At 39.9% G+C, this 6,620-nt stretch overlaps 1 protein-coding gene across 1 annotated transcript in view; it reads right to left on the bottom strand.

Moving 5' to 3' along the window:
• The window catches only part of LOC138158088 (glycosyltransferase 1 domain-containing protein 1-like), a 107,401-nt gene that overhangs the window by 1,391 nt on the left and 99,390 nt on the right, over positions 1–6,620 (bottom strand). The window lies entirely within an intron of this gene.

Here is a 6,620-nt window from a genome sequence, read left to right as displayed (position 1 = left end):
AGATAGATAGATAGATAGATAGATAGATAGATAGATAGATAGATAGACAGACAGATATAGATAGATAGATGATGGAGAGACAGACAGATAGACAGATGGATAGAGAGATCAATGGATGGATGGATAGGTAGATAGACAGATAGACAGACAGATAAATGGAGACAGAGATAGACATTGGATAGACTAGACAGATGATAGATACATAGAGAAATGGACAGATGAATGGACAAATATGTATACAAACACATACTTATGAGAGAGACTTTACAGATATGTGTATATGCATCTATATATTTCTATGTAGAAACAGATAGAAACATATATGATAGAGAGAGAAAGAGAATATTGAAAGCTGGGGAGGAGTGAGAGAATCAGGAAAGGCTTCATGTAGAAGGTGATACTTGAACTGAGCCTTGAAGAAAATCAGGGGTTCCAAGAGGTAGATTTTGAAGAAAAATATACAGGAGATGGAAGCAAAGCCAAGTGACAGAGGATGGAGAGAAGAGAATAGAATGGTATTGGAGTTCTGGTCTCTGAAGGAGCTGAGGCTAGTAAGGGAAACTAAAGCCAAAAGAGGGTTTTTCATTTTTTTTTTTTTTTAGGAGAAGGAGATAGGTTAGACCGGGAGGAAAAATAGTTCAAAGAAGGGACAGGACCTTTGTTTGAAGTGGATGGGACAAAGATAAGTAAGAAAAAACAGAGCTGCTCAATTCTTTTACTTCTGTTCTCTCAACCACTGGAATGACTTTTGCACCGCAAATGGCAGAACACAAAAGACTAAGAGGGAGATGATGCTTAAGGTAAGATGTAGAAAGAGCACATCACATCTACCCTTGATGAATTTAAGTCACTTCACCCAGATGAACTACATTCTTGGTACTGAGAAACCTGGTAGATGTGACTGCCAAACCATTTTCAATACCTGCAAGGTCGCTGAGAACAGGAGAGGTACAATATGACTTGAGAAAGGCAAATGGTTCATTCCCTTTACCACTCCCTTCCCCCTAAAAAAGGGGACAGAAGAGAGCCTGCAAACCATAGGTCAGTTTAACTGATCTAAATCAGTTTAACTGATTCCTGGAAAACACCTAAAAATGACCAAAGTTAAAGAGATGCCTGGTGAATATCTAGCTCAGAGAGCAGAGGCAACAAAGAGCCACCATGTCAGCTCCTGTAGCGTGTCCACCCATTGGAGAATGATTGGACAAACCATGGTGCGTGTGAATGAGATGAAAAGTTATTGGGTGTAAGAAATGGTGAAGGGGAAGCTTTCAGAAACACTTAGAAAGATTTGTATGAACTGATACGGAGTGAAGTGAATGGAACCAGGAGAACAATTTACACATTAACAGCTTTGTAAAGACTAACAAGTTTGGATACCTGATTAGCACAATGATCGAGTATGGCTCCAGAGGACTTATGATGGAACATGTCACACACCTCCTGACACAGGCATCACCACCTTTTTTGGCATGATTACTAAACTCGGAGACAAGGGGATGGTGTGGATATAGTCTACTTAGATTTTAGGGAAGCTTTGACAAAGAATTTCATTGTGGACAATATGGAAAGATAGTGACTGGAGTAGAATGCAATTAGATATAAAGTGAGAGTCAGATGCATGGCCAAATTCAGAGTTGTTACTAATGGCTCAATGCCAACATGGAAGGAAGTCTCCAAGGAAGTAACCCAGAGATGTTCTTGACCCTACACTGTTTGACATCTGTATCAATGACTTAAGGAAAGATGTGGATGGCATACTCATTAAGTTTCCAAAAGACAAAAAGCTTTGGAGAGAAAGTAACAAAATGGTGACAAAGGTGATAAAAAAAGGGGGGGTGGGGTTTGACAGGCTAAAGCATTGGGCTGAATCTTTTAAGATGAAATTCAATAGGAAAAATGTAAAATCTTGCACTGGGGTCCAAAAAAATCAGCTTCATCAGTAATATATGGAAGAGGCACAGTTAGGCAGTATTTGTTTTGAAAACAAAACCAACCTGAAGGTTTTAATAGATAGAAAGCTCAATATTCAACATGATTATGATGGGGCATCAAAGCTAAACACAACCTTGAGCTATATTTAGAGGCAAAGATTCCTCCAAAGGAGGGTGAGTCACACTGTCTGGCTTTTGTCAGACTGTATCTGGAGTCCTGCACTAAGTTCTGAGCACCTCTGCTGAAGAAGAAAAAGGTTAAGATTAAGGGTCCAGAGGACAGCAGAAATTATGGTGAAGAGCCTGGAGTTTGTGTCATATGATGCACATATGTCATATGTCAAAGGTATGAAGGATGTTTAGCCTGAGGAAGAAAAGGCTCATGGCAGCTGCATTCAGGTACATAAAGGACTATCCCACTGAGGTGGTATCAGACATGATCTGCTCAATCCTTGAGGCAGAACCAGGAATAATGGGTAGATTCTGTTGTCATCATTTACTTATGCAGTTGTGTCCAGCTCTTCATGACCGCCCGTGGGGTTTTCTTGGCAAAGACAGAATGACTTGCCATTTCCTTCTCCAGTGGATGAAGGCAAAAAGAAGAGATTTGACCAGGGTCATACAGTTAGTGTCTGAGTCTGGATTTGAACTCAGGTCTTCCTTATTCCAGATCTAGTGCTCTAACCACTGAGCCACTTAGCTGCCTTGATATAGATGTTAAAAATAGAACTAATTTAGGCTATATTTCAAGAAAAAATTCCCTATTAATGAGAGCTACCTGCTGTCTTGAAAGGTAACAGCTTCCCCTTCCTTAGACATCTTCAAACAAAGGCTGTATGAGCAATGGTCAGGTATATTATGGTAAGGATTTCTTCAGTGCATGGGGGGGGGGGCGGTCTAGACAGCTGCTGGGGTTCCTTTAAGCTCTCATTTCCTTTGAGGATAATCTAGGCATGGGAGATGGCCAGTTCAGAGGCATGGTGACAGGCAGTAAACGTGTATGTAGACCAGCCAGGTGGCCAATTTGGCCAGACTGGGGAACAGTGTGCTTGAAAGGGAGTGATGTGTAACAAGGCTGGAAAGCAGGTTTTTGAATGACTAAATGAAGCTGTAAATTTAAAGTATGGACTAGATGATCTCTCAAAGTCCTCCTAAGTCTCACAGTCTAAATCCAGTTATCACTATTTCTTTTTTTTTTTCAGATGAGGAAAATGAGGTCTCACATTCTTCACAAAGACCTCAGCTTCTAATAAAAAATAGATATGGATATCTGATACAAGCAAAGTTTTGTCCTGACAAATACAATGAGACAAATACTTACTAAGTACCTAATGTGGGCACAACAGCCTACTAGGTTCTGGGGAGATAGTTAGATAAGGTACAACCCCTGCTCCCAGGGACTTTATAATCTACATTCATGAGACAAATTATGATTTAAGAGAGTAAAATTAAAGTTTTAGTCCTATGTATATGAAAGATTTATAAGCAGACATAAGATTTTTACATGTATGTACATATATACAGTATATTTATGTATGTAGGTATATATGTATATACAGACACAATATTTTTATTGGAACCAGGGAATTTAAGGATGTTAAGTGTAGGTGTCTGGAAAATTCAATAAGACAATAGACAATCATCTCTTCTGGATGCCTGAGGGCAGGGGGCAGACTAGATCATTTCTCATGGTCTATTTTAGCTTTCAGATTATTTTCCTCTAGGCCAAACTGAATTCTACCCAGTTATTAATGAGGTCTTTTTGAGTAAGCTACTTAGAGATAATGAGAAATAGACTTCTGTATATAAAAGAATGCATATACTAAAACTGCATCTAATTGTATGATAGAATCTGGAGGAGAGGCATTTAGCATGTAGCTTTCTTTACCTCTGTGAAACAAGTATTTAGAACAAGGCAACCGTTTCATGGCCCAAAGTTCTAAGCCACCTGGTAAAATTCCTCAAGGCTTTTATTATGCAATTTTGAGCTGTATAAGCTGCCAGGAAACAGATCTACTGCTTGTCAAACATTTATTCCAGTCCTTGCCCCCCCCCCCCATGACTTGGTCTCTCTCACTGGTGTTATTCTACTGCCAAATATTTCTTGGAATCATTTCTGTGGCAGTATACAAATATAAAATATGGATAAAGCTCGAAATAATAGCAAATAATGGAAACTGGAATAAAAAAAAAGAAATGGACTGTGCACGTGTGAGAATTTTGTCTACTGAAAGAATCAAGTGAAACTAGAGGGGGTCTAGAAAGTCCATGCAAAAGATCAAACTCTTATCACTCATGAGATCAACTGTGAATTGAATAGTATATAATATGAGGATTGGTCGGAAAATGATTTTTCGAAAGTTTCTTTCTGGGGCGGCTAGGTGGTACAGTGATAAGAGCACTAGCCCTGGAGTCAGGAGGACCTGAGTTCAAATCTGACCTCAGACACCTGACACACTTACAAGCTGTGTGATTTTGGGCAAGTCACTTAGCCCCAATTGCCCTCCAAAAAGAAAAAAAAAATGTCTTTCATCAGCAACTGGTAGGGCCACTACCTACCTGCAATAAAATAGAGGAATAAAATAGAAAGATCTGCTCACCAAAGGTTTTCCCAAGTGTTCTGGATTTTCTCTTGTCCAAAGGCAAAATGGAAGACTTCCTACAAATGGCAAAGTCCTTCAGATGCCCTTGTTACCAGGATAACCTGTGCTGATTAACTCTAGCATGGGGAAGCTTTTTTTTTTTAAAGGGTCTTTTTAACGACACTCACTGTGATTTAAGAGATTATTCTAGTGATCAGCAGTGTAAAAACCATGTGGATGAAGAATGTATAATGGCCAATCACTTCAACACCTCCTATGAGCAAAATACTGGGTTACACGATGTGGATGCAAAGACAGAAACAAAACAACCCCCTACCCTTTAGCAGGTGGGGCTACAACCTTAAAAAGAGGAAAATATATACAGGCCAAGGACTGGCTGAGCACAGAGAGAAGAACAAAAGAGGCTAAATGCATGGATTAACTATAGGTCAAAAGTATAAGAGAATACAATGAAGACAGAGCTGGTGTGATGGGCTAGGGGTAAAAGACAGGATAGAAATGACAATGGAAGAAATGAGAATACAGAATAAGTTCTTAGGTGGATGTTTATCTCAGAGTGGAACGTCACATTAGCACAATATTCAGAATGTTTTGTATGTCAAGAGACGAAGCGTGGCACAATGGACAGCCAGAAGACCAAGATGGAGTCCTGCGATCTGGAGCAAGTCAGTGACCTACCCAAACTCTCCATGATGAATTTCAGAGGTGCCAACTTGAATTGGTAGAGGGAGTCTCTTCACTCAAGTTCCAGATGCCAATGAAATCACAGGTCTGATTACCTATTCCTATTCTGTAGTAAGTAAAGCCCTCTGCAAATCTTAAAGTGCTAGTTAAGGTCAACCATTAGCCTTGCTAGAATGTTTCACCTGGCTGCCTTATACCTTGGTCACATGGATGCCAATCACTACCACATTCAATGTATTGTACACTGCCATGTGGTAACATATAAATAGCTATCCTGTGAAATTCTCCTCAAGTGTAAGAAGTAGATGTCTTCCTGTGGACTCTTGTCATGAATAAGAACTAACTGGGAAAGGGAAATGATGAAAGAGCAGCAGCAAGTAACCCTTGGGAGGCATGTAAGCAGAGCCTTCGACAACACAACAGAGGTCTTCATCCTCCCTCCTAAATCACAGCTACAGGAATCATTTTTACCCTCATTGACTTGCCAAAATAATAGCATGTCTTCCTAGAGTAACTTAGCAATTTACATAAATTATTTTAAAATTAAATATAAAAAATAGCTATTAAAATGCTTTTGCAGATAGATACTGAGTAGGGGGGAAAAACCACAATCTGTGACTAGATATGAGGGACATTAGAATTTAAAATAAATGATGAGCATAATAGTCTTATCCTTATCTGCAGAGTGCTGGGTGCAGTGCCAAAATACATGGGGAGGATGTTTCTAATTCAAAAGAATCTGATTTGTAGATTGCCTAGACGCCTCCCCCCTTAGTGATGCTGGTGGTGGGCGTGTGCTGGTAGAGATTACATGAAAATACTCTCATGGATCTGTGATCACATCCTGTCCAGTGATTCAGATCGCAAACTGGTCCCACCCATCCATCCTGTATGACTCTCATTCACATCTTCCTACCAGCTGGTCACAGGACTTGTGGGACCAGGATTGTAGCAGAAGTGTCCACCTAGCACACCTCACCCTCACCGCATGACCTTTCCCCATCAAATACTTAAGGGAGGAGTTGATGTTCCAGCTAATTAGTACTGCCTAATAATAGCTTACATTTATAAAGCAATTTTCTTACTGCTTATTTATACATTCTTATGCTTTTGTACCATAACCCTATGAGGTAGGCAGAAGATATTATATAATGTTTTACAGATGAGGCAACTTAAATTCTGGGAGACTATGACCTTCCAGTGTAAGGGCACCCAGCAAGAAGAGGAGCTGAACTTTGAACTGAGGCTTCCTAACTCTTTCTAGTGTTCTCTCTATCACCCTATTCATAGTCCTCTTGTGCTCTATATACAAGATGCTCTCCTAGAATGATTAAAGTAGTTTTGCCTTTGGAAGGAAGGAAGGAAGGAAGGAAGGGAGGGAGGAAGGAAGGGAGGGAGG

The sequence above is a fragment of the Petaurus breviceps genome, unplaced genomic scaffold, assembly GCF_028583685.1.
Source record: "Petaurus breviceps papuanus isolate PSGF00001 unplaced genomic scaffold, PetGlider_PUasm1.0 101, whole genome shotgun sequence".
NCBI classification, from domain to species: Eukaryota; Metazoa; Chordata; class Mammalia; order Diprotodontia; family Petauridae; genus Petaurus; species Petaurus breviceps.
Note: the sequence above shows the minus strand (reverse complement) of the source record. Positions and strands in the feature narration are given on the sequence as shown.